At 46.2% G+C, this 27,608-nt stretch overlaps 1 long non-coding RNA gene across 1 annotated transcript; it reads left to right on the top strand.

Annotated features, from left to right (window-relative positions):
* The first annotated feature begins 2,360 nt into the window (after positions 1-2,360).
* On the top strand, positions 2,361-25,706 carry LOC118173293. Its single transcript, XR_004754112.1, has 8 exons — positions 2,361-2,671; positions 3,132-3,602; positions 10,649-10,727; positions 11,095-11,778; positions 12,676-13,014; positions 15,671-15,788; positions 19,018-19,228; positions 25,237-25,706. It is a non-coding gene; the product is annotated as an uncharacterized LOC118173293 (long non-coding RNA).
* The last annotated feature ends 1,902 nt before the right edge of the window (positions 25,707-27,608 follow it).

Below are 27,608 nucleotides of genomic sequence, written 5' to 3'. Positions count from 1 at the left end.
AATTACTCCAGCAGTCTCAGTCAGTATAAAAGCTGCCGTGTCATTTAACAGAAGCGGTGCCAGAGTTTTATGGAGTGTAGTTCAACTCTTTCAAAATTCTGCTGAAGGATGCTTGAGCTACCAGGAGGCTGTTCTCCAACGAAGAAAGCCATGCCCATTAGCTTTATTGTCGAGACATGGTACAGAGCGTTTATTACTTTTGGCTCATGTACAACGTAGGGTTATTCTGTGAGTTTACACAAGACTGTCTATTTGTAGTTGAAAGTGAATTATTTGCTCATTAGTGGTTCAGAAAGGTCTGCCTGCTCCCACTGTGTGAGGCAGCTCGGGCTTCTTGTGATGAAATGTGCCTGCATCCGCCCCTGCTCGACAGAGGCTCGCAGCATCTTCAAGGTGGTCCAGAGGACGTGGGATTATGAAAATCAGCAACTATCGTAAGAAAAATATTCAGCTCTTTTTTGTTTTTGTTGCTCTTGCTTGCAGCACCACCATCCCACTCTGCCTTGGCACCAACATCCCAGCCTAAAGCAGGTGAGCATTACATGGGGGATGTTGTCAGCCACCAACTGCAGCCTGCCTTTTTGGGTGGTCCCCTGGGATGCTGAGCAAGCTGTGGCAGATTGCAAAACTGACTTTCTGAGCAAGTGTTTAGCAGGAACTTCAGCAAACTTTTGGAAAAGCACATGAATTTTCCACTGACCCATATTTATTTGTTTCAAAAACTGCAGCACAGCAACATTATATTATTTTGTCCTACTTTTTTTCTGAAAGAAAATACTTATTAGGCTTTGAACAGGAATATTACTGAACCTGGTGCTGTACAGTAGGCTTAGCATATTTTACCTTTCTTTTCTGGAGCACTTGCTCCACCGTTTTCCTGCAGAATTGTGTCTCAGCATTGGCAGCCTCCGTGCTTTCACAGGTCCAGAACAGCTCTGCCTCGGCACGGGCAATTTTCTGATTCCAGTTACTTTTTCCTGGTATGATTTCTGTCCTACAGGACTGGAACATTTAGAAATACGAAAACGTATTTAATGGTGAGCTGCAGCAGTCCTCTCCTGCCAGCCCCACCGGCTGAGGGGTGAGCACAGAAACCATCGGCCTGACGCGGAGCTGGGCAGACACAGGAACCGATGGAAATTCAAGGTGTGGATTGCTGCAGGGGCTGCTTGAATTCCCCTTCCTCCATTCTATCTGTTTGTTTGATCAAGCATTAAAACACATCTGTGTTTTTAATATTCAGGGATAGATTAAGACACTAACACCTTGGTGTCAGATGACCATTAGATGCTAAATTCTATCAAGTCCTCCAGCAGATTTAGTCCTAAAAGCTTTATACTTTCTCCAAAATAATGACACCACAGTACCACTTTTAAAGCCTTGTTGTTCTTTGTTCATAAATAAATGACTGATTCTTGGATACATCGGTTTAGGAAGCTCTAGCCAGGTTAGTCGTGGCCCCCTCTTGGTGAAGCCGTAAGCGAAACGCCAGTTCTCATGGCTGAGTTACAAAATCACTAAACAAAATGGAAATGTTGATGTTTTCTATTGATTTTGTTCCATGCTGCAATGGAGTGGTGCTAGTGGGAGCTGTTGTAATCAGATTACTTTAAAATTTACTTACAGATTGAAGTGCTTAATTTATCCCCCCTTTGTCCTTTCCTGCAGTGGTATAATTTCAGGGTGTCACCTGTGCTTCTTGTAGAACAGCCCTTCTCTTTTGGGTTTTCTCTTTGGGTTTGTGTAATTCATTTGTTACCACTTCCTGGGATTTTATTTTATTTTATTTTATTTCAGGGGGAGGTGGGGGGCAGAGGGGAGGAAGAAGGAAAAAGCATGTTTTATTCCCTGAAGTAATTGCTCATATTCATTATGGAGTAGCACGGATATTGATTTTTAAAGATGCAAAAATGTTTCAGATTTCAGGAAATATCTGTCAAAAACTGCATTTGCTAAACATTCCTCTAGAGCTCAGCGTGCTGTCAAGTCACAGACGTGTGCGTGTGCAGCCTTCATGTGCTTGGGATTCGAGGCAGACAGGCGGATCCCAGTCTAACTGAGAGGCTGTGACACGCTGCGTTTGGAGCGCTGCATTCTCTCATAATCCTCCACTTTAAATGGGTTTTCTGATTTGATTCTTTACTGCCTTCCCTGTTTTGCATCAGATCAAATCAGGTGTGAAATGATAGGAAATCAAACCAGTAGGCTCACCTGCCCTCCCACTGCTCGTTCGCACCGGCGTGAGCGCCGGCAGCCAGCACAACAGAGAGCGAGTAATTAGCCCTTAATTGCCCCTGATTAGCCATACGCAGTGTGCTGATATCAGTGGTAATTTCAAGGGGCGGTGTGTCTGGGGAAACACCACCCTGTTGTTACCCAAAGGGGCTGGCGGGGCTGGCAGGGATGGTGGCAGGGGCCTGCAGCCATGGGGAGGGCTGGTGGGGCCTGTGCTGGGCTTGGGTCTCTAAAATCAAACACAAGCCCCTCCTTGACGTGTCCTGGGCACGTTCCCCACCACGTTCTGGCAGTGAGCATCTCTGTACCTGGCTGTGCCCCCACCACCCTGCGTGGTCATTTTGGGTGAATTTAGCTGGATAGCAGCAAATCCTGATACCTGCCTCCTTGTCTGGCTCGGGGGGTTGTAATGACATATTTTTCTCAAGCACCTGAAGTAAATGAATTATATGAAGCCTCTGCAAGTGGTCATAAATATGAAAGTCTACGTGAGCTGAGGTAATTGCCTGCTTTATATATGTGTTTATCTTCACCGCGTTGCATACACAATGTGTATTATGTCAAAAAGAAGATAAAAAGCGGCCATAATACCCCTGAACTGCATAAGTCTTTTTGGTTTATGGCTGAGGCTCCAGGTTATCTTACACAGTTACCTGTGGCAGGCTTAATGTAAATTAACCTACTTACAGAATGTCAAGGAGCATTAATTGATAATTTCTGAGGCCTACCTCGCTAAAAACCACCTCAGTTCTGAAACCTGTAGCTGCACATATGGAAAATAGTGCTTATTCATGAGAGGCTTGTATAAGGGAGTTAATGGCGCGGCAGCTCCGGCTAGCTGGTGCGGGCAGCCCTAGAAAACAAGGTGCCGAAAATAAAGCTTCCTTCCCCACCAGGGAACTCCTGAGATGGCTGTTCAGTGCTTCAGAAAACCAGGCCACGTCATTCTGCGTGTAAACATCGCCTCACTAACCTAATTCTGGACCCATTTTTGACAGCTGGCCTACACGAAAGCCCGTACTGTCAGCACGTCTCCTGGACTTCGAGTGAGCGCGGCAGAGGTGAGCCCCCGCATCGGGGCAGCTCCCCCAGATCTCACCACTCATTGCAGGCGGAAACCTCGCTGTGCCAGGGCTTTGCAGCTCCATGCCCTGCCTTGCTCCAGCACCATACCCTCGGTGTGATGTGCTGCAGCTGGGAACAGCTCCGTTTTTCACAAGGCAGAAGAAGGCAAGTGACAGGGAGCGGCACCGATCTTCTTGCATCCACCGCTGCATCTCCAGGATGTTTAGGTAAACACGGACAAAGAAAACCATCCTCCTCGTCTGCAAAATGGGGATGATGCTGAGCACCTCCAGCTGAAAAAGGTGAGGCAAGCCAAGGTTTATCTACCTGAATAACTAGGAAAAGGCTGGGGGGTTCCTTTGCCTGTCCCCTCCTACAGCTGGCGGTGGGCATTGCAGTGGGCCAATCCTGAGCAGCCAGAACGAACGTTACTTTTTTATTATGGTAGGTCTGGCTTATACAAAACCTCAGCTTCTCCCTTTGGTGCTTGGTGCCAGGCCCCAGGAAGGTGCTGGCGTCCCCACGGGAAGCTGGGCTCCTGCTGCCTGTGGTGCGAGGCTCTGCAGCTCCTGCAGGACACGGGGCTGGCTCCACTCCACAGCATGCCTGCCATCAGGGCTCGTGGGGCCGTGACTGCCTGCCTGAACGGAGCTGCGGAAGGCTGAAAGATGAAATTTTAAAGCATTTATAGATTTTCCTTTAATATGTTCTTATTTCTTTTCCATCAATACAATATTCACTTTATCTAGCACACTGAGGATAGGCATGTTCCCAGAAAATGATGCCGATAATGTTATTTTCATATACAGGTATAGGGATATAAAATGAAAGATTGCCTGCAATGCATCTGATAGAAGTGACCCAAGCCCCGTGTAGGAGATCTGGCTGTATTGGCTCAGCAGCCTGCAGCTCTCCATGCTCCGATCTTCTGGGCTGCAGCGGGGTGGGGAGGTGTTCCCAGGGCCCCATGTGCAGAGATTGGCTTTGGTAGTGTCAGCGGAGGTTTTGCAGGGGGTTTGGGACCAGGAGCTGTACAGTAATGGGTTTCTGTGGCAATGGCATGGCCAAGGCAGGGATAGGTGTTTGCCCAAGGGAGCTCAGGGTCCTGTGTCCACCCATATGACTCTTTTAATTCCTTTAAAGCATTGTGTGGTTTGGTGTATTTTTATTTTTAGCTCTGAGATATTGTGGCATCTTTTTTGGAGATGCTCAGCCTGGCCCTGGGCTGTGAGCAGGGCTTGGACAGGGAGCTCTCCGGGGTCCCTGCTGGGCTCAGCTGCTCGGGGACCTGCTGCCTCTGGACTCAGGATACGGTTTTGGGGTGGCACTTGTTCCCCTGCCCGCCACCTGGTTGCCCTGTGGGGAGGTGAGGCTCCCCCCTGCTCAGCACCTGCCCGGGGCACTTTGTATTATTTGTTTTTATTTATTTTAACCATTTTGACAGCAGCACAGAGGCCCTGCGGAAGGCGTTTCCCTCCCCACCTGGTGCTGTGGATGCTGCCTGTCATTGCTGAGGGCCAGGGCAGGAGCAGGGTCTGGGTGCTGTGTGCCCCAAAACTCAGCCTGCAGCTTGCCACCGGGATCAGCTCCCCTCCTGCAGCAAACCGGGTGTTCACACACCACACCAGTAATCATTTTGTCTTCCCTTGCTTGAAACATAACAAAAATGCTTTAACCCATCTGCCAAGCAACTGCCTCGAATTAAATTTTGCAATAAGAACAAATGAAGCGTAATTGAGGAGGGACAAGAGAAACTTGCCCTGAGAAAGAAAGATAAGGAATTCCTGGTGACGGTGGTGCAGTGCACATCGTTACCCACCGCACGCCCAACGTCCCTGCTTGCTGCTGCCCCTACAGCACGTCCTTCCCGTGCCCTCCCGTGTGAGACCTCCCCTCTAAGCCCTTACACAGGTTACTGGAAGATTCAGGCCCATCGGCTGCCACCAATTAGTCAAAAAATGCACTGACAGGGTGCTGCACTGACAGGGTGCTGGAGATGATGCTTGAAGGAGATGCATTTCTCAGAGATGCTTGGATACCTGCTGAAAATAGCAGAACGTGCCTCCTGTCCCAGGTGGGCTGCCCGGCCATGAAATTGCCCATGAAATTGCCCATGAAATGTGAATCTATTGTCTGTCATGCTAATTAGTAACCCAACAATGTTTATTTAAAGATCACTAGAAAGCACCGAGAGACCTAAGTGTGTTAATGGGGGAAAAATCAGGAAGTCATTTTTTGCAATTATTTGGTATAATATTATTCTTAGCATTTAAGATAATTTAATGCACATCCCAGAAAGTAACAAGGGAGTTAAAGGAAAGTTTTAACGTAACTTAGTGTGAAAATAGCCTTCAGAATTTGTTTTATTCAGAGATTTTTGCATCAAAGCTTCTCTAACTATTAATTTCCAAAATTCCAGGATTTAATAGCAAGTAAGAAATATTTCAAAGGAACTTTAGAGCTATTACTTCATGAAATACTTCACAAAGTACTGTCCTCTAAAGCACTAGATGGCTTTCAAATGCCATCAAGTACTTCAAAGAACAGTGTTCTTTATAATGTTTCTATACAATATTTCTTTTCAGTCTTCTACACTGGGCACAGCTGACTCATTTCATGCAGCACAGAAACATTCTCAGATGGGCAGAATCAAGTTATTGTTACATTCCAGCAGAATGCTGGACTCAAAGCTGCTTTTCTCTGTTGAGCAGGAAAGTTGGCAGTGAAGGCAGGGGAACTTAGTTAAGGGGTCCAGACCCGGCGCATGCCAAAAGGGGACCCCAAATGTTTACTGGGGAGAGAGAAGTTCCTCCTTGATGCTGTAAAAGAAATGGGAAGGTTGGAGAGGAAACCCTTTTCTTCCTTCACCATCTTACCGTCCCAGCGCTGAGCAGGATTTGGGCACTTCCAGTGGCCCGGGGACACAGAGGGCAGTGTTAATGACAGCTGGAATCACACCTCAAATCCCATTACCGGAGTGCTACTAATTGTAAATTCATGCATGCTGAGGATTAATTGCCAGCAGGTGCCAAAGACATATTTCTCTCTGATCTGGGTAGGGGGTAACTGTGGTTTTGCTTCTATTGTTCTGCTCTTACCATTGTTCATTGGAACATAAAATAGATCTTTAGGGAAAGAAATGGGATAAATAATCTCCCTGTCATCAGAAAAGAAAAGAAAAAATAATAATTTGCCAGTGCAAGACTTCAAAGGGCAAAAATTGTTAATTAGGAAATTACTATTTGAAAAAATATAATTGTGGAGGCCAGACGGTTCTTAAAAGCTAGCCTGTAATTTTACAGCCTGCCTGCATTAAAGGGCTGTGCATACTCTGCCCCAGCCATTTACTTGGGCTCCTCGCCTACCTGCGCTGTAAGAAAATGAGTGAATTTAGACAATTAGTGGAGCTGGCGATGGCCAGGGCCTTCCCAGTCACCACCAGTCTGCCGGGCCTCGGGGGCTGACCGGTGGCCACCCTGCTCTCCCCATCCCAGTTCCCAGTGAACATTGGCTGGGTGGAGCAGGAGCTGCTGCGCTGCAGAGGTAAGCTGGGCTCGCTGCAAACTAAATGTTTTAATTAAGGGGCTAGTGCTCACGGAGAGCAAATGGAGAGCAAATGGTGCAAAAGGAGCAAATGGGGAAGGACAACATTTAGGAGGTGACTCCCCCCAGCTCTAAATTGCCTTTTTGCTGTTGTCTTTGTAGAGGATGCAGGGATTGTGGTTTCTGTACGTGTTTGGTATGTGCAGGGCATTCGCTCCTCTTGGAAGTGAACAGGCTTGCATTCAGTGAGGTGCACTAGGAGCACCCACAAAGAGAATTACTGCTGAGAAGTAGCACTCTGTAAATTCATGCCTTGCTTTGCTCCTTATCCAGATAGATAAGTCCTGATAAAGGCACAAATGAGCTAGTCCTAGGCACAAAGAAAGTAATTTAAACAGTCTGGTACTGGTCTGCAGAGACAAACCCAGCATCGCAACAGGAACAGCCAAGTTAGAGAGGAGCAGCTTACAACTCAGGGACTCTTATGGGTTCTTACAACATGTACAAAATATGTCATTTCCATCAATGTATTTGAGAGAGAAGCCATGGCACTGCTGCGGTAATGACAAAGTAGATGGAGCGGTCAGCAGTAATTAACTACACGGGAAGCTCGGGGTTGTCTGACTGGGCTGCTCCACCAGCCTCCTTACAAGAGTTTGCAGTGCAATAGATGATGCTACTGGATCTGGTATCCTGATGTGAAAAAAGACTCACTGGGTACTTGAAATTATAAAATAATAGGGCTGCAGGAACTGTTGTCACCTTCAGCAGGAGCTGGGACACAGTCATTAATCAGGAACTACGCTACAGCACTTATGTTGATGAGAACAGAGAGCGGACCTTTTGGGTTTACTTTTAAAAATAAAAACCACTGCCTCTAGCCTTGCATGCCTTTGCAAGCATAAGGCTGCCAGCCCACACACCCCATTTAAAAGCCAACTTTTTCTTTTTTCTTTTTCCTTTTTTTTAAATTAGCACCCAACTTCTTGCCATAGGAAACAGAAGCAAGGCAGTCCTGTGAGTTTCTCTAGCTCTGATCTCCCAACAAGCCGATCCAGCTAAGTATCAAAAGCAAATGCCTGTGAGGCAGGACGTTTATTCAGTGCAGAAGGAACTCACTTACTATGCGCATCTGCTGAACTGTGAGTCTTGACCAGCCATCCAGGAAATGAGAGATCCCGGTGCTCGTAGCATGCCTTATGTTAAAGGAGGGCTGTCGATCTTTGACTGAAAGATTTAGAAAATAGAAATAATGCTCATATGCCGTGCCTTGTGGCATTCTCCCATTGCCATTTTTCCAGTAAGCAGCAGAGTTAGCACTTGGGCACAGTCACTAGCAACGAGTCCATCGCAAACCAAGATATCAAGGATAGGCTTTAGTTATTTTACCTGTATGAAAACAGTTTCTTAATGGTATTGTGGATGGCTTTTTATTTAGGTTTCGGTCTTAAAGTAATTAAGGACAAATTTCAGCTCAATGCAATGACATTTTTCTCGTTTATTCATTCTCTCAAAGAACAGTACTTGCAGGAGTCCCTCCCTCTGGGTATCCTCAGCAAGATCTCTATGTCCTGAAATAGCAAAAACTTGCCTTTGGTCTTTGTCTCTGTATCCATTTTGGACCACGTCAGTACATATCAACAAAATGAAGTAAAACCAAACGTGACTGAAGCGCAGAGGAGGCTCTAGTGGGCATTTCTCAGTTTCACAGCTGTCCTTGCCATCGCGCCCAGCAGTCTTCTCCAGGCCTAACGAGGTGATTCCTCTAGCAGCGACCTTGCAGAGCCCACTTTGGTGAACTGCAGATGAGCCAGGTTTCCATCTGCACAGGTTTATTTCTCCTTCACTGCAGTTAAAAGAACACTCAGTCAAGCAGGTTTTGAAGTCAGTAGCACAAAATAAAGCAGCAAGATCACATGAAGGCAACTGGAGGAACTGCAGAGGTGTAAGCAATGGATGGAATAGTAATGAAGGAATTAGATAAAAGCCAGGGAGCACGTAGCACCTTGAAGAGTAAGAGATAAGCAAAACAAAATGCCCAGTGAATGTCCCAGCAACAGTTTCCCAGCAACAATAAATTCTGCCTGTGATAGGGCAGGCCAAGGAAAAGCTGGGGACCGCTGCTTTTCCAATCTCCTGCCAAAGCCCCACGGTCAGCGGCACCGTCGCATAATGCTCAGTACGACATGCAAAAGTTGCTTAGGTTCGTATGGTTCTGTGCAGCTACTGCCAAGGAAATTATTCAGAGAGAGGAGCTGACAGACAGTGCTGGTGATCGGCACTCGAGCTCTTTGAAGAGGTATCTGTCTGCTCCGAGAATTAATTTGGCTTCCAGTTCAGCTGGAGGATGCTGACAAAGAAGTCATATTGCTAGGTGGGCAGTCTGTGGGCTAGGCTTTCTGCACAGAAGTGATGTTGGCCTCTTGCTTATCTGTTATCAGAACGGGAATGGGATGGCTTGTTGCCGCAGGGATCGGTTTATCAGTGTAGCTGGGTCCTACAGATTGAAATAAATGGGAATTTCCTGTGGATGAGCATCTGTGTGGCAGTAAAGGGTATCAGATAGCTGAAGGTTCGCACAATTGTTGTGGTGAAGGAGAAATGAGGCCCACGCAGGTATACTTAGGTATTCTGCCACTGTAAGGAGAGAAAGTGACAAATAGTCAGGTGTCTCAGAAAAGCCTGGATGGAGGAATAATAGCCATCGGTAGTGAAAGACATCTGAATCTGATGGATTCCCACTTCTAGGAAAGAGTATCAAGATCCTAGCTTCTTGCTTTTTGTTCTTCTTCAGTGCTCTGGTTGGTATTTCAATGTGCAAAGGCAGGTGATGGAGGGATGCTGGAAGGAAAGTGAAAAGTAACATAAATGGGCTAGAACAACAGCTGTGCGTTGGCAAGGAGTATGAAGACAAGCAAAAAGAACTGGAAATAATCCCAAATGACAAAGTTTGTTATCCTAGCAATTTCTAAAACATGGAGGAAAGGGTGTCAGGTAAAGGCAGGTCACCATTTCCACAGGCTTTTCTCCTATGTAACATCCTAGACGAGATTTTAAGGGTACCTGAGCACCAAGAGGTTCTGATTAGCATATGGGAAATTCACTGCTCCCTGTTCAAACTCGTACCCATCTGTCAGATCTGAAAATTCTGCCCTGCATCCTGCTGCAGGGGATGCCCAGATGGGCACCGCGGGTTGTCTCAGGGAGAGCCAGGGAATATTCGGGTGAATAAGTATTTCAGAGGCTGCTCCATACTGAAATTGTTTTCAGGCAGTGAATCATTTCTGGACTTCCAAAAGGTCATAGTGAGTTCCCCTGAACTTTTAAAGTTGGCTGCTTAATAAAACAAAAAGAAAGAAATGTTAGCAGAGAGAAATGCCGGTCACGGGAACTACCCGAGGAGCGCTCCGGCAGGTCGGGCCACGGCGGCTTTTGGGGAGAGCAGCCAGCAGCGCTGCTTTGCCCGATAATAGCTTGAAATTAAATGCAGTCTCTCCTCCCTGCGACATACTTAAATTGAAGTTTATTGCCCTCCCGGGCACCGGGGTTTTATCACTGAACTCTCAGAGGTGAGGAAGCCAAACTTCTGCCTGCACTTCTGCTGGGAACTGAACCCAGGCTGGCAGCCCCGGGCTGGCAGAAGGCAGGCAGCTCGGTGCAGGAGGACCCGGCTGGGACCTGCCTGGTTCCTGAACCTCCCCAGGGACTGCTCCAGATGACATCCGAGTGATCCTTGGGCAGGTAAGGTGCTGAGCATCACTTTCGTTGGTGTTCACTCCAGTCTTTAATTCTGCCTCCCCTGCAGGTACCAAAGGAATTTAAATCCCGAATTTAAAGCCGCACAACGATGTTTTCCTTCGTTGGTAGAACTACTTCAGTTCCAGGTATGTAGAATTTTTTTTCTTCTTCTCCAAATCAGTAATCAGCCTTTGTCAGAAATGAGGAATGGATTGGTTTTTCAGCTCTGCTCTGCTTCGGGTCAGCTTGATAACATGGGAAATGGCAGCCTAATGACAGTTTAACACCAATTAACGGACCGCTTTATAATAGATTAGCATTCTGAGTCTGTTGAATTGATAATTACAATAATTAACTCTCTGAGCTTGCACGCACTTCTGAACAGAAATTCGGTACCTTTGTTTCTGCTGAAGCAGGAAATGCACAAAGCAGACATGGATCATGTCAAGCGCTGCAGTCACTCACAATCATAAATTTACTAAAATTGGGCTTCCTCTTGAAACGTGCTTGCAGGTGACATCCTCCAGGTGGAAGTGACTACAGAGATCACTATTTCAGTCTTGTGCTAAGCGCAGCTGTGAGCAGAACCTGCGTTTTAACATGTTCCTGTAGTTCAGATAAGATGCAAAAGGCATTTGCTGTGCTCATCCCTGCTTCAGGATCCCTGCCTCCAAGCGGACAGATTTCTCAGGTATTCAGGCCAGTTATCTTCAATTTTTAGTACTCATAGTCAAAGTCAGATTCCCAGATACGTCCTTTTCTGTTGGGAAAACTAATAATTAGGAGTGTTTTGTAAGAGGCAGCTCTGTACAACACCTTACAGGGAGACTCAAAAAGGCTCCATGTCCTGTGTGACCGTGTCCCCTGAGTTCCTCGGGCTAACTCCATTTGCTCGTGAATCCTTCAGGAAATGGAAATGCTGCTGCTGCCAGAGAGATTTCTGTAAATGGTTTATGGAAGGCTGCTGGCGCCCAGGTGTGACTGCGCTCATACATTTCCTCTGAGGACCAGATGCAGAGCACAAAGTTGGTCCAACAGAGACTTGCTGAGTCTTAGGATTCATGGATGGGTCTCTGGCCACATTGTCTTGATGGTTGCAAGGTCTTCGTAATTCCTGGGTTACTGATGACTGCGTGCATCTCGTTTAATTTCACCAACCTCCTCTCTTAAATACTGTGACACCTCCTAATGCACAAGGTGAGCTTTATTTATGGTTATTTCTTCAATACTGGGGAGTGAGCAGGGCTAACACAGCAGGGGAAGTTTGCAAATGTAGCCTGTTTGGGTATTTCTTCAGTCCTGCTGAGGTTATCCACACAAACCCCTCGATGCATGCAGCACCAGCCCTGGAGAGCCCCAGCCCAAATCCCACTTCTTTGGAGGGTGCAGTCCCATATCGTTGAGGTGCCAGCGTCTGGCCTGGCCGCAGGGCAAGAGAGGTTTAACAGAAATGTGGATTTTTAATCTAAAGGGGTTGTTTGGATTGTAGGGATGGATTGTTTTTGTCAAGCCGTGCTGTACCCGGATAATTGGATGTATGCAGGGTGCTGGGACAAGCCTGAGTGACAGCGGGTTTGTCAAGGAGCTGAACAAGAAACCTGAAGGCAGAGACTGCAGATAGAAATCATCAGCATCTCCCTTTACCCCAGCAGAGCTCACGGCCCCTTTTCTTGACATTTAAGTCTGTGAATCCCTCTGGAAAAATTGCGTGTTTGACCATCTTGACAGAAAAAGATGGGATCAGTGACAGAGTTATGGTGTGTGTGGAGTGATTAAAGTAACACACCAGGGACATGCAGATAGGGTCCTTAAAAGAGCCCATTGCATAGTGCTGAAAGCAATTTGGGGCTAAATCAGCTGGGAAAAGAAGTATTTGGCAGGAAAAAGGGAGTAATTGGCAAGGGCCTTTGGACAAGGAGTCCAGAATTCCTTGGTCAAGAAGGATAACTGCTGCTGTAAGGAAGCTCTGCCTTGCTCAGAAAACTAAAAATTTGTTTTCCTTCAACATCAGTAAAGAATTGTTTTTTAACATTGCTATAGAAGAACTATTTTTTAAATTATTATTATTATTATTCCTCTTCCTGCATGCTACAGGGCATTCGCTTTCATCGCTCGCTCTTCAACATAAGGTAAACACTGTGCTGATCCACTTAAAATATAAATAAGTGCTGCGTGCACTCTGTGGGGCGTGGAACAGATGTTTGAAAGCACAGCTGTGAGACGCTCTTATTTTTAGTCACTCTCAGCTTTTTAGAGCCTAATATCTCTCCCCGGTTATGTTACAGCATGCCTTCCATCCCCAGAAGCTCCTCTTCGGCTGCTGCCCTGCACCAGGAGGGAGCCCTGTCCCGTTCCTGGCTTTGGCTCACCTCGCTGCCCGAGGAGCTGGGCTGATGGGCTGGTGGGCAGCAGGAAGACTGGTCGTTGGCACAGGTGATAAAGCAGTTAATGAAATGAGTGTCCACAGAGATGTGTCAGCTCTTCCCTGCCCATTGGAGGTGCTGGGTCAAGGGAAGCAAAGGCAGCAGAGCTGTAATGGATCGGGCTTGCAAGTAATATCGTATTTGTGGCCCTCTGTGCCATATATCACATACTGCAGTTGCCTGGGGGTTGTTTCCCAGTGAGTGTAAAAGGAGGACAGATTTCAGACCTCTCGGAGAGCCCTTGTCTGTGATTGAAAGCCCGTGGACAAGACCGCATTTCTAACAAACGTCTTCATAATACTTAACATTCAGTGGAGTAAGAGGAGAATAATGAGCACTGCAGCTATCCCAGGTTAGTAATTACCACCGTCATTATTAATTTTCCAGAGCAATCCCGTCAAATGAGTCATTATTATCTCAATTCCTTAGCCAGGACTGATTGATTCTTTCTCCCTGTTGTGCTTAATTTCATATAATGTCTGAGTACAATATAGGACTACGGAGCCAGAGTAATTCCAGTGCAGAATAATTCTAAATAACCAAATCCCTTGCCTACAGCACTTTTCAGATCTGATGCTTTATATTACTTAACTGAAATAAATACCCCCATTCAAAAAAAGCTCACGTTATGTTAAAGCTGGTTGTAATTACGCCAAAGGAAGAAAAATGATATCAGATGTGATTCATTTGGGTGTACCTTCCATAAATATGTCTGTCACTGCCCTTCACGCCTGGATCTGCTCTGTGTTTAAATGCTACATCTGTGCTGGCACCTACCACGAGTTTCACAGCACGATGCAGGAGCCATGTGGAATAGTCTGGAATAAGTGCCGCTAATCTTTCTGGTTTCATCAAACTCATCTTAGCATGCCACAGTGAGGAGAAATGAAAACCTGTTTCTGGGAAGGGATGTCTTGGTTGGTATTTGGCTGTGTGGGCATTTCTTGGATGGGAAGGTGTTCCAGCCCTGCTTCGTGAGCACTCCATGGTCTTTAGCCAGCAGACATGAGTATGAAGAAGTTCAGTGCCAGCTGAGGAGAAAGCTCCCTGAGGAAATGCTCAGGTACTTGTAACCTCTACAGAAATAGGAGAAATAAAAAATAATGTCTTTGTGTGTGGTGCAAGGACTGGGTTTATGAAAGCTTCTAAGAAGCCTTCAGATGAGGTGGAACGGTTCCCTTTCCTTTAAAAAATTGGAAACCCACCTCTTGTGTTTTTGTTGGGCCGTCGGGAAGGAGAGGAGACAGCAGTTGTTGTACAACTTTGACCTTTTTGTCTTCCAGACATCCAACACAGCTAGACTGGAGAGGAAAAAAGAGTAGACTATGCAGCCAGGAACAGCAAGTGGCAGATGATACCCATTGCTGGGTGTTGCTTTTCTTTATTCTCATATTTTTTTAGACTAGGTAGATAGGATGGCTTGAAGTCTGTCTGCTTTGGAAGGAAGATCCCTTTGGGAAGGAATCCTTGTCTGCTGGGGAAGACTCCCGTGCTGCTTTGCCATGTGAGCGGTGTGGTTCTGCCCTGCAGTGCTTCGTCTCATGGCGCCAGGAGCCATCGCTTCTCACAGCCACGGCTCAAACTCTCGAGCTGAATTCCACCCGCACTCAGCAGGCAGCACGAGGCCGGCAGGCTGGGTTTGCTGCCCGAGCGCTGTTCCACGCAGAGGAGAGGCTGTGCATTTCTGCCCAGGCACCCAGTGACCTTTCTGCCTGCACAGCTTGCAGGGAAGGGGGTTGAGACACCTGTGCCACCGCTGCGAGCAGCTCTTGGTTTTGCATTTCTAAAGCCGGCCTCGCTCCCAGGCGGCAGGCGAGTCCTGTGCCAGCCTGGCTTGTTTCTGCTCTGACATTTAAGGATATCAGTGTAGGTTGCTTTGGACTGGCTTGGGGGAATTAAAAATATTGAGTTGGATGCTAAATAAATGAGGAGAGTCTTGCGACATTTCGATATCTTGACCGCCCAGCATTCATTTATTTCTGTGGGTCACTTCTTGAGGCAGTTCCACTTTAGTCTGGTTCTGCTGAATTAAAAACTGTATTTACTTTTACTGAAAGCAGGACTTGGTTGTGGACTGTGGACTAGGAACTTTTCTTAGCTGGTGTGTGTGAATATTTAAACCCAGCAGGAGCTGTGTGTTGCACCAGGACAGGGGTGGTCCTGCCTCTGGCTTTTGCTGTCTGGGGATGCTGGGTGGTGGAAATTTGTTTGGGGCATGTTGTTAGCGCCGTACTGGGCAGTGCTGTGCCGGGCAGTGCCGTGCCATCGGGTGGCAGAGCTGCTGCTCACCCCAGGTGGGGGACCTCGTGTGGGGGACCTCGTGTGTCACTCCGAGCCTCACCCCAACCTTGCTCTCCTGTCCCCATGTCTTCTGCTCATGTAATGGAGTGCACCCTGTTGTATTCCTCTAGATGTAGTGCGTAAAAAGAGTGAAATACATACTAAAACTTTATGATTTCCAGATTTTGATAGGAATACGTCATAACATTAGTGCCACCTTCTTGGAGACATTTCTCCACTGCAGCTTTCTGTTTTTTCTGACATTCCTCCTTGCCATTAGCTTTTGGTCAGCAAGAAGCAGCTAAAGTGATAATTTTACATACTATTTTTTCTTATTTACAGTAATTAAGAATACCTTGTTAATTGTTACCTTATGAGTTTACTAGGTTTGAGATGTTGAAGCTAAAGCAAAGCAAAGCAAACCTTGAATCAACCAGAGGATCCTTATGGGCACGTGGAGTCCTGTGCTGAAGTCAGTGCAGATGTCTGGGCTGTTGGCGGAAGGTAGGCACACTGCTGTGAACAGTTTCTGCCCCCAAACGGGAGCTGATTTATGTCTGAACCCCAACGTATGCATAGTGCCTCTGAAGTCAGTGAAGGGAATGTCTGCAGAAAGGAAATATTTATAGGTACAACAGTGGGAGATTGTAGCAAGCTGGCTCAGTTAAAAAAAAATAATTTAAAAAATGATATTACAGCAGGAATCTGAATATAAGTTAACGTACATGCAGCTTCTTACATACAACCAAGCTTGGAGATAAATCTCCATGTTTTTATAATAAATGTTATTTTATGGCAACCGCCATATGCTACCTCTGGTCCTGTTTTGAGTATAAATCATAACAAGTGTGTATCTTAAAATGCTTTATTGTCTTTTTATGGCCACATACGGCTTCTGTTCTTTCCATTTGTGATTAATTTTTTAATGGTTCCCCCTAGAACCTAAAAAATAATTAAAACTAATGAATACTCTGCAGTGACAGTAAAGAAATGAGAATATTGCATCCCTTCTCACTTCCCAGATCTGATCAAAACCAAGCGCAGAGCTGTGAAGCTGTGACACTGACATTTTGTACTGAGCTTCCGACCACCTCCTGAGACCAAACGATGACTTTGGGGAAGATCATGAATTAGAGTTCTCATTGTTTCACAGGAATAGTGCTGAGAGGATAGAATTAAAATTAGTTGAAGTAGCAACGTTTATTTCTTCTTGGAGGCTTTTTAACAAATTAACCTAACGTAGAAAAGATTTCAAGATGGACAGATTTTTTTTATTTTTTTTTGTCACTGCCTCTGGCTCCAAGATTTGATATGTTTGAAGTAGTAGGAGTGGCTGGACTGTTTGTTTCAACCAAATCTTGTAAATACCACAGCCCCTCTTCCTGTGAAACGCCGCTGTGCAGCTTCCAGCCACCTACACGCACGTAAGCACATGCATGTCTGAAGTTATGGCGAGTTTTGCATGTTGGCATGGCAGCCCAAGAGTGGTGCTGGCTTTCCCATCCGAAGCAGCTCCTCCTCCACCATGCCCAAGCAGATCTTCAGCCGTCGGGGGGTCGTGGCACCAACCTCTTTGGCCACTCGACTTCTTGGCCTGCTGCCACCTTGGATTCGGCCAAGGAGCTGAAGACTGTAAAATATTGTTCTTTTACTAAAACAGGCTCAGTTACAAAAATAAGCAAATAGTGGGGAAGAAGGAATTGTCTTCTGATAACCAAGAGTCACCCAGCACGTAAGAAGCCAGCAGTAGGATCAAAATATTGTCTCAGTGTTCTGAGTGCCACTTTAATGTTTTAAGCATGGTACCATTCCTTACTCATCTACAACTTATTTGATTAATCTCTGGTTATGAGAGTTTTAGCTATTTAACTCAACGTGCTTTACAAGGGAGAGAAAAGCAGAGCATTGGGAAATGACTTTATCAGTTCTGAAGATGTTGATTCTAGAGGGAGGAAAAGTTATCGTTAAAAATACATGTAAAAGGAGAAAGGCCATTGAAGGCAATGCCATGATTCTGCTAGGGGGTCAAATTTTGCTGTCCTTACACCTTAATAAATATATATATATATATATTACCAATAATAATATAAAACATTGATGACCATGAAGTTAACATTTGCTATGCTAGGTTTCCAGTGAGCTTCCACCCTGTACGGTTACACGGTATCATGAGTCAAAGTGAACCAAATCTAAACAGTTGTGGCATATAAAGCAGCAAACAAAGGAAGGCAGCTTTTTTCCCTAACCCCCTGAGATTTATTCTGACAGTTTGCAACTAGATGAAATGGATAATGGAAGTCCCTTGTCACAATAACTCAGTTTAAATGCATTGTCAGATTAATAGACTCAGTTATCCACTCTTCCAAGGAGAAAAACTCCTCGTGGCTCCCAACGATGCCCTCACTCCTAGCATCCAATCAAATTAACCCAACGGTCCAAATTTAGGCTCCCAGCAGAAGCCAGGCAGTTTATGTGTCATGTCATAAAAGCGAGTTTATTTCTTTGTTTTTAAGGCTGGCAAAACGACTTCCAACAGCCCCGGCAACAGCTGTTGGTGGCGGTGCAGCCGGGCGCCACGACAAGGCCCCGTCACGGAGCGGTCCCGTGGTGTCCCAGCGGTGTCACCTCAGCTCTCGGAGTGTCCTCACATGGCCAGGCACACCTCTGCCCCTCCAGGGACGTCACCCCAAGCTCTCATCCATCGCCTGAGGCACGCAAGCCACCTGCTTGAACTGCTGACTAAACAGGGTGATAAAAGCTGCTCTTGAAAGGCCGGCAGGGCTGTGTTTGCTGCTGCCTTCACCTGATACGGGGGAGTGGTGCTTTACAGCTGGTGGAAACTTGGCTTATGGACCTGCTGCGGAGGTTTGAAGGCATTCTGTAGGATTTACCGTGGCCAGCTCACAAAAATGCCTGCAGGAAGGCTCCCTTCTGATGCAAGGGAAGAAGCACCTCAGGTCAGGTCTATTCACACCTATCCTGTCTCCTCAGCCTCACGAGATAATTTCACTTTCCTTCCAAGGCTGCAAGTTCGCTAAGCGATGCACCAGGTAGGCAATAAAAGCCTGTGCTGCTGGGGATGTGCCAGGGCAGGCCCCTTATGGGCTGCAGGAGCTACAGCAAATGATTACAGCCACAGCAGCCACTTCTCCTGCCCTTGGCCTCTCTCAGAACTGCTGATTTGCAGCACGGCCGCCCCGCTGGTACATCGCTGCGTGTTGTGCTGGCTGCTGCTGCATCTTTATGTGCTGCTGGTTGGGGTTCGGGGGGGCATATATTCTATTTTACATGTTGTCAGAAAACAAATCTGAATTTCCAGCCCATTGCATGTGGGGCTGCGTTCAGGAAGTGGTGCCATTTGTTAGTGCAAGTGCAGTGAGTTGTCCCGGTTTACGTCTAGAGAGTGGCAAATTGTTGGGTTTAATAGCCGTAAGCTGCTCTGATCTGCAATCACTGCCTGGAAGATTTTTTGATCTGACAGAGCTTTGTGTGAGCACTGCCAGGATCCTGCTTCAGCCTCTCGGGGGAAATCCTGCTGACAGGCTGCAGACGTAGGGCACATGAAGTGGTAATTTTGAAGTCTGAATCTCTCGAGCTCGAGATACTCTTGCCTTCAAAGTTGCCTCTCTGGCTGTACTTGCCACCTCTTGTGATTTAGCACTACAGCTCACGTTTCCTCCACAGATAGTTATGAGGTTTACTTGCTAAAATCTCATCTTCTCCTCTTAATTAGGCATTTTCATTCAATGAACCATATGGAAGCCAATGAAAAAGGTGTTGATGTGCAGCGTGGATGCTGATTGATAAAGCTGGCAGATGGGGAGATCATCGGCTTTGAAGACTGTGAGGTTTCCTTTGAAACTAAGTAAATAAGATGGGCAGAACTAGATGGCAATGAGGATGTGCAGCATGGCTTCTTCCCTGCATCATCACCAATTGCTCAGGTCAGTGGGCTTCCTGCAAGCATCTCGGCTCACCATTTTCCATTTCATAGAACCATAAAATGGTTTAGGGGTGAAAGGACCTCAAAGCCCATCCAGCCCAACCCCTGCCATGGTTGCCCAAATCCCCATCCAGCCTGACCTTGGGCACTGCCAGGGATGGGGCAGCCACAGCTCCTCTGGGCAGCCTGTGCCAGGGCCTCACCACCCTCTGAGGGAAGAATTTCCTCCTAACATCTAATCTAAATATCGCCTCTTTAATTTAAAACTTTCCCCCTTGTTTTATTACTATCTGCCAATGTAAAAAGTCACTCTCCACTTCCATTTGTTTGTTTTTCCATTTCCCCCATCTCCTCTTTCTTGTGCTTCCTGTGCAGCTTCCATCTTCTGTTTCATGTCATCTTTGCACATCTCCATTGTCCTTCCATTTTTTTCAAGAACGTAGATAGTCTGTGGCTATTTGGGACTTTTCCCAACAGAGACAGTCTTGTTGGTGTGATGTAGTCCGTGATCTGAATTCTTGCATGTAATTCTGCATGTGTTAATTTGGGAAAAGGATTGAAGAGCACATGTTCAAGAGCAGCTTTGAGTTCTGTCCTGCACAGGGCTATTGGAAATATTCCTTCTCCTCTGAAACGTGTCGGCTGTTATTTCTGTAAAACTTCCCCTGGAAGCAGTAATTCCTTGCAACACCTGGAAACTTTCTCCATGTGGCTGCATCGGAATTGAAAGCCACGGCATAAGCAGAGAAGGCAACACTCGTGTGACCCTTCCCTGACGAGCAAAATCGCTGAGCATATCATGTCCCTGAGGCACGTTGGAGCTCTTTTACTTGAAACTATAACCATGAAATAGGAGAAAAGCCCAATGAAGCAAAAGCTCCTGCCCTTTTATTTTTGCTCTTAGCATGTAAAAATGGAAGCACCTGCTGCCTGCTGGGCTCGTTAAGGCTTTTTATTTTCATAAATCACCGCGGTAGAATCTGAATTATTTACTTGGTAAACTCGAGGCTACATTAATTTCCCTTATCCAATTTCTCATAACTGCTTTTTGTGCATTAGCTCTCGAGCTGCTTCCCACCCATCTTTTGTTTGGTGCCCACCCCAAGCAGGGTCCCACCCCCCGGTGGCTGCGGGGCTTTTGTGAACTTCAAAAGCAGCCCGAAATGCCAGCCGCGTGCAGCCTTCTGCAGCCGCTAAATTATGCAGCAGAATACAGCAGATCAAACATTTCAGAATTATTCACTTGTGGGTCTTTGGTTGGTAAAGTAATAAAAAACTCAGCGTTTCTTCTTCGCTAATATGTGGGGTGGTTGTTTTACATGCTCGAGAGTAACGTTATCAGGGGTGCGGGGGTTTTTTAAGCGAAGCACTTCAGTCAAAGCTTCATTCTCCTGTAAACCCAATTAGCTTCAGTCTGCCAAGTCAGCTCGACTGTCTGCAGGAATGTGTGTAAGGCTATGAATAATTGCTAAACACGGGTTTCTTTCCATCTAAGAAATGCCACGAGGCTTTTGTTACCACTAGATAAACCCTCTGCGCTTGTCTCTGAGGTTCCAGCTGAAGACGTCCGTTCAGAAGCGGTAAATGTGTTTGAATAGCATTCTGTGTCTGAAGAGGCTCAATAATAAGCGTGTGCTTTCTTAGCTTTGGAGCAGAAGGTGGCTGAACCCAGGTCCTGCCCTCCTCAAAGCCGTCAGGGGTTTTGCCATTAGCTTTAGCAGGAGCAGGACTGCAATTCATGTGGCTTTATGGCACGCTGCTGCAGAACGAGCCCATTACTGGAGGAAAACACTAGCAGGGCTGTCCCCGGCGTCACACGAGAGGAAAGGTTAGAAAATGAAACGCTCCAAAAATACACGCGGAAAATGGGTCACCTACTTTGTGCGAGGAAGCGTGCAGGATGCCCTCCCTGTGTTTTAATGCACTGCTTTCCAGCACTTTGGATGTGGTTTCAGGGCCAGGATGGTGCCAGGTGAGATCACCAGGCTGTGCTGGTGCATGGGCTGCTGGCTCCTCCCTCGAGGATGGGCATATCCCAATGGCATCTTGAAGACTACACAACTCTTTTCTTCCAAAGTGTTTTTTCTAAATATTCCTTTAAGTCCACGCTTCAGGAAGCAACGTTACACTTGGTGTGATGGCTATTGGTTATGAGCCGTGCGACCAAGTTTTGACGCCTCAGGTTAGATGTTTTGCAGGATTTGAAAATGTTTGGATTTTTATTACTTAAGTGTTAAATGATGTGTATTTACACTGAGACACACACATAGACAGCATTTTTTTCCAGATAGGGCATTGTATAAAGCAGCATGACATTATTCCATTTGTCCTCTGTAACATCTGCCAAAGCCATGTGTTTGCACTAAGACTGAAGAATTTAGATATGAAAATATTAGCAATGCTATGGGGGAAGCTACGATTTTGGCTAATTTTATTACAGCAGGTACATGAGCGAACGCCTGGCCTGACAGCTATGAACTAAGCTCAAAGCAGGAGTGACAGTGTGCTTCCCAGCAGCTGGTTTGTCACAGCTCCGGCTCCCCTTTCCTACGGGAGTGATGCCGGCGTCTGTTAGCCTCTGTGCACAGTCATCTGTCAACAACTACTTTCTCAATTACTTTGGTGTGCGTGGGGGTGGCACGGAGGAGCAGATGATACCTGATAATAGTACATTTTCAACAGGGGAAGGTTTCATTTTCTTTAAATAGAAACCATGTCGGAATAGTTGCGAGTCTCCCAGACACTGTGAAAACTAGAGGGGAATTGAAACCTTGCTGTGGGATTATGGAGAGCACACATGTGCGTCTTGTTGCTTTTGGTATTGACGTGCTGATGACTGCTGCTATGTCTGGGTATGAACCCCGGTCTACAGGGGGCCCAAGAGGACTGGGTGGTCCTCTAATGACTCCTCCAGGCGGTGTAAAGCACACACAGTGCGCAGGAACAGGGGGCAGCCCTCAGACAACAAAAATCATGGGAGGAGTTTTGGTTGATGGAGGACTTGTCCCAGGCAGCACTTGCTCAGTAGCTGTTTGTTGCTGTTAGTCAATTAAATGCAGGTTAATGAGATGAGCAATAATTCAGTGCCGTGATTCAGCTGGGTCCTGTCAGGGCCTGGTGACACCACCTGGCACCGGGGTTTGCCGTGTCAGTCCCTGTGGCCTCGTTTTCTTGCTGGGCAGACCCCAAACCTTCTCTTTTGCCCAGAAGCTCTTCAGAGCACACGCTGTGCCTGGTGGTCCTTGGTCACGGGGGCGTCCAAGTAGGGGGGGTTATCTGGAAAGAAATACTACATGTATTAAACTTGGTAGCTGAGAAATGCCTTGAGAAATGTCATTCCTCCAGTGTCTACGTCTTGAGAAATGCCATTTGTTACATGCGGGTTTGGGGCTTTTTGCTTGCTGTGGATGCTAGCTGCTTTAACTCGAAGAGGAAGAGTGTCAGCCTTCCCTGGTGATCTGTAAGGAGCGACAAAAACTGGGGGGAATACAGAAAAATGGTCATGCTGCTTCTTCCCGATTTCATTAGTAGCCATTGTGGTATGTTCATTACGTAAGGACATTATCACAAATTCTCTTTTGTCCTGGGTGATTATGCTGTTGAGTAAAATGTCAATGATAGCGCGTAAAACAGCTGGGAAATTAGGGATAATTTCAGTAGCTATTAATGAACTACAGACTTCCTTCGTTGATGGAGTTTTCAGAGAAAGGAAAAATTAAGAGAAAAAAGGTACTGGGAGCCTAGCTCGAGCTGGGCTTTGTGATACCTGCACCGAGAGAAGACGGGAGTCGGGGGGATGCACGTCTCAGCAGAAATTAGCATGCTTATCTCAGGCATTGTCAATAAAGAGCTCTGCAATGGAAAAACAGGTGCAAGCTATTTTAGAAGATTGTATATATATATATATGAGTGAGCAAGATAGATTGTATATACATTATACAAATATTTATAGATTTTATATATAGATAGATTTTATATAGAGATAGATTGTGTGTGTGTATATATATGTGTTGCTTTAACTGCCACTAGGGAGATCGGGCTAAAGGTTTTACATTACCTCCTCGGAGCATGGCAGACGTAACCGATCCTCCCAGCACAGAGCTGCAGCTTGCTCCACGAGGAGAGCAGAGCCTCTGCTCCTGGCCCCATGTCAGGGCTGGAGTATTCTGGGGTGGAGAAGCGGGTGGGCTTAAACACTCTTCTGCATGTTTAAGTGCGTGCTGCAATTTCTGTATTCGTTAGAAGCAATAGGGAAGGACTCTGTGAGATGCAAAACCGCTGCACGCTGCTCCTGGCTTGGTCTGCAGCACCCATGGTATTCTGGTGAGGCAGAACTTAAAAATGTTGGAGCCCGTAGATGGAAATACTGCAAGAACATGTGAATCTCTGGGGTGGTGCCAGGGTACCGGGGCGGTCGGACAGGACATTGGTGGGGCACGATTGGACCCGTGGACCAGGCGTGCAGCCATGCAGGTCCCCAGGGATTCTGAGCCCTGAGAGCCAGAGCCCGCAGGAGGGCCTCAGCTTTGAGCTCGGGTGTCCGTGCCCTCAGAGCTGCCCAGGAGGAGTGGGCACGCTGCGGCCACTTGTCACTTGGGCTGGCTCAGCTCTGCTCAGCTGCAGCTTAGAGCCAATTAATTTTATGAAACCTATTTGTAGCTCGTGTTCCTCCTTATATAATCCTCATTTGTTTCAAATGAGCAGAGAGTGTGCCCCTGAGATTCTAAACATACTTCTTTATTAAAGTTTAAGCAGAAATTGTTACCTACAGAAGCTAAACTTAGCCCTAATTTTTGAAATCAGATGAAGAAGATGCTTTTAAATCTCCTACCAGGTGTTGAATAACACAGCACTTTAAGGAGAGGCGGGGAAGGTGACTGCAGTGTTAGGAACATCAGCGTTAATGATCTATTGTATTTATTTCTGCAAGGAGCAGAACTAGATTAAAACCAAAAATACAGAAGTTAATTGGGTGATTGCACAGCAACTGGCATTCGCTTTTGTTCTCTGCTCCCTGTGAACGGCAGCACGTGGCCGGGCAGCGCGCCTCTCACCAGAGCATCGAGCACAGGGACGGAGAACATAACGAAGCCCCGTCCTGCTAAACCCTTGGGCAGGGAGCAGTGCAGTGCTGTGGATGCCAGGAGGAGAATGAGGGAAATGCAAAGCCTGAAGGCACGGTGTGGGCTTAGAGCACAGGCGTGTGCTGTTGCTGCCTTTTCCATCCGAAATTACAGGAGTCCCCTGTTACCGAGGCCCTTAAATGCTCACATCGGGACACGGGTCCAGTCTGCCAGCAATTTCTCTCAGATTTGTGTTTTGACTTCCAAGGGTATTCCCATACAACCCGAAATGTGAGAGGGACAGGACTGGTTAAGGCATCAAAGATTTTAATGAGCCCAAGTGCAAAATGCTCAGCTTTCCTAATAAGCGGGCTGAAGAGCACAAGGAAAATGCTCAGGAGCCACCGACCTGCACTATCGCCCTGTCGGGCACGTCTCACTGAAATCGGTGAGTGTCAGTGCTGCCTCGGAGTGATGGATTCCTCGGAGATCTCAGTGGAATTTTCCTCCAAAATGTGATGTGAATCGGATAAGGGCGTAACAAATTATGATGGCCCTGGCTGGAAGGCACATTAATTTCCTGGCATACTTTTCATGCCGCTGTGGGAGAACCAGGCAGAGATAAAGAAGACAGGAGGTTATCGATGGGCTCTCCAGTGGACCTCTGTGCTTGGAGGAGTGGGCTGGGCTGCCCCAAGCCATGGTTTGGGGGAAGGAGCTTTCTTTTATGAGTTTTTGGAGATCTGCCTTAGCAAGGTGCTGTCTACCCTGTCCCTGGTCCAATTTAGAGCTGGCTGGATGTGTGTAGAAGGCAAATTCCCTACTACCATGAGCAGCTCGCCCTGCAAAAATTGTTAGGGTGAATTAACTTGCAGGAATATCTATGAAAGAAGATTTGCTTTTCCTCTAAGGTATACGAGAATATTTGTCAATTCCTTCCCATTAGAAACCTAACAAATTCAGAGTCAAAGATGAAAAGTGAAAAACCCGTGAAGATCAGACGGAGGGATGGAAATTATCATTCAGGTAACCCAGCTACCTTAACGCTGTCACCATGGAGACCCCCGATTATCTCCTGCTCTTTGCATGCAAAGTGCTGAGAAACACTGGTTTCATAATTGGCATCATATTTCTCCGGGTATATTAAGCTTGCTTGTGGAATGAGGCTCATCAGGTTCTGAATGATTTCAGATAACTAGCTGTAATATATGGAATCAGGTGATTTGGCATTCTGGTTTCCAATCCAGGCATTATTCGATGTGTGTCCATGCCCAGTGCAAGCACGGGGATCACCGTGGTGGTGCTAGGGGTGAAGCTGAGGCTCGGGGTCTCGGGCTGCTGAGAAGATAGCAGCGGGTTTGGGGGATGGCTCAAGTGGTACAACAGCCTGCTGGGGCTTTCTGTACATTCCTTGTGTTTTCAAATTGCTGCACCTTGGATTTTCCTGGATTTCAGATTTCAGAAAAAAAAATGTTTGCAGTGCAGTACTTGTTCAGAAGGCTACTGTAATATATTTATATGTATATATATATACATATAACTTTGTTGTTGGTTTTTAGGTCAATACATGTGAGTTCAAGCAAGTATTTTGCACAAGAAGTACAAGTAAGCTTTTTAGATCGTCTTTCTAATCTGTCTTCAATGCATCAAATAACTGTCTTGGATAACTCAGCTGGTGGGTTCCCTCCTGCCCCATGAGCATGTTCCAAGGTTCACGGCAGAAAGGTGCCACAGCTGAGGTTGTATCTTTAAGGGAAGAGCAGAGTTTGTGTTCTCTACTCTTGTACCCTTAAAACAATTTAGTTTTCTAATTATTAGCATTCTCATTAAAAGCTAAAAATCAAGACACAGAGACACAGTGACTTCATCAAAGCAACGCAAATCCAGATAAAGCTAGGTTTCTAATTCAACTTCTGTGCTTTGAAATAAATCCTCAGAGCATCAATTACTGTATCTGTTGTAAAGCAATTATGGGCAGCCTCCATTGCTCCCTTTTAGAGATTTTAATTTAAATATTATTTTCACTTTAAAATATGGGTAAGTATTTTACAGTTCCTCACGAACAACAACAACAAAAAGCAGACAACAAAAAATATCCATAAAAGCAGAAATTGCTTTCTTTCGTAATCAGGTTGATTAGACTCATGTATAATCATGCGCAGCAGGTGGGCAGATTAACATTTCGCTAATTCCTAGTGGTCATTACAGCAAGGAAATTTAATCTGCAGAGTTCACAAGGATTGCAGTTGCATGCTGGTAAGGCTCATTTACAAGACAGAGCAAAAACAACACAACTTTATACTCCGGAATCCAGTTTCACTCAAAACTATTTTGGCCTGCAGGCAGCACACATACAAACAGCATCTTCTGTTCAATTGAAAAATAGATTTTTATTGATCATGGCCACTTGACAAATACAGTCAAAATCTGTGCCTGTTTTCAGTTGTTTTGGGGGGGAATGCAGTCAGACCCTCAGCAAGTTAGGCGCATTGGTAAGATAGATATTTTTGCAGCAATTGCATTTTTTCTGTGCAGGGGCTATATTAGTACGCAGCACTAACAGAATCAGTTCTTACATTTGTATCAATTCAGGATAATTCTGCTGAAGTTATGCTGCTGCTATATGAAAATAAAATGTGACAGTTGTTATGATCGGATTCTGCTTCATTAACCCGGATGTTGTTCTTTGGGTTTTGTCTGTTGGTTGCATTTTAATTGTTGTTTTTTGTTTGTTTTTCATTCAAAACCCCAACATTAGCCCAGCAGCTTCAGGTGAGGAAGTGATAGTCCTCTGCTGCTCCGGCACCTCTGATCTCTGGACGTCTTCCCTCGCGTTCCTACCTGCAGGAGACGCGCCATCGGCAGCCAGTGGTGCAGCCTGGGGGCTGTGGCTGAGCTGGAAATGCCCGAAGGAACACCAAACAGATACACTGGGACACCTGCTCTGCTGTTTCACTGGTGTGGGGGCTAGCTGAGATTTGTGCCTCTCTTTTTAAAACCGTCACTAGCTGAAACTGCTCTGAAGACATCCCCTAAAAAAGCCTCTCATCCATTCGTACCCACTGAAGAGCTTTTTGCATGAGTCCGAGCATTGCCCACAGGAGAAGCTGGGAGGCCATAAATCTTTATGGCCCAAAATATACCCCTTTGATCTAGGCAGTTAAAAGTCTAGTTGACTTGTATTGTTAAAACAAACAAAAACAATACTAAAAATAAAATAAAAAATGACCAGCCAGCACAGTCGCTGGATTCGGCTTGGTTAGGACAGGATGGTGTTCAGAAAGAAATCATGGTGTATCCTTCCAAATAAGACAAGTG

The sequence above is a fragment of the Oxyura jamaicensis genome, chromosome 12 (assembly GCF_011077185.1).
Source record: "Oxyura jamaicensis isolate SHBP4307 breed ruddy duck chromosome 12, BPBGC_Ojam_1.0, whole genome shotgun sequence".
NCBI classification, from domain to species: Eukaryota; Metazoa; Chordata; class Aves; order Anseriformes; family Anatidae; genus Oxyura; species Oxyura jamaicensis.
The sequence above is the reverse complement of the archived record's forward strand: the minus strand, read 5'-3'. Positions and strand labels throughout refer to the sequence as shown.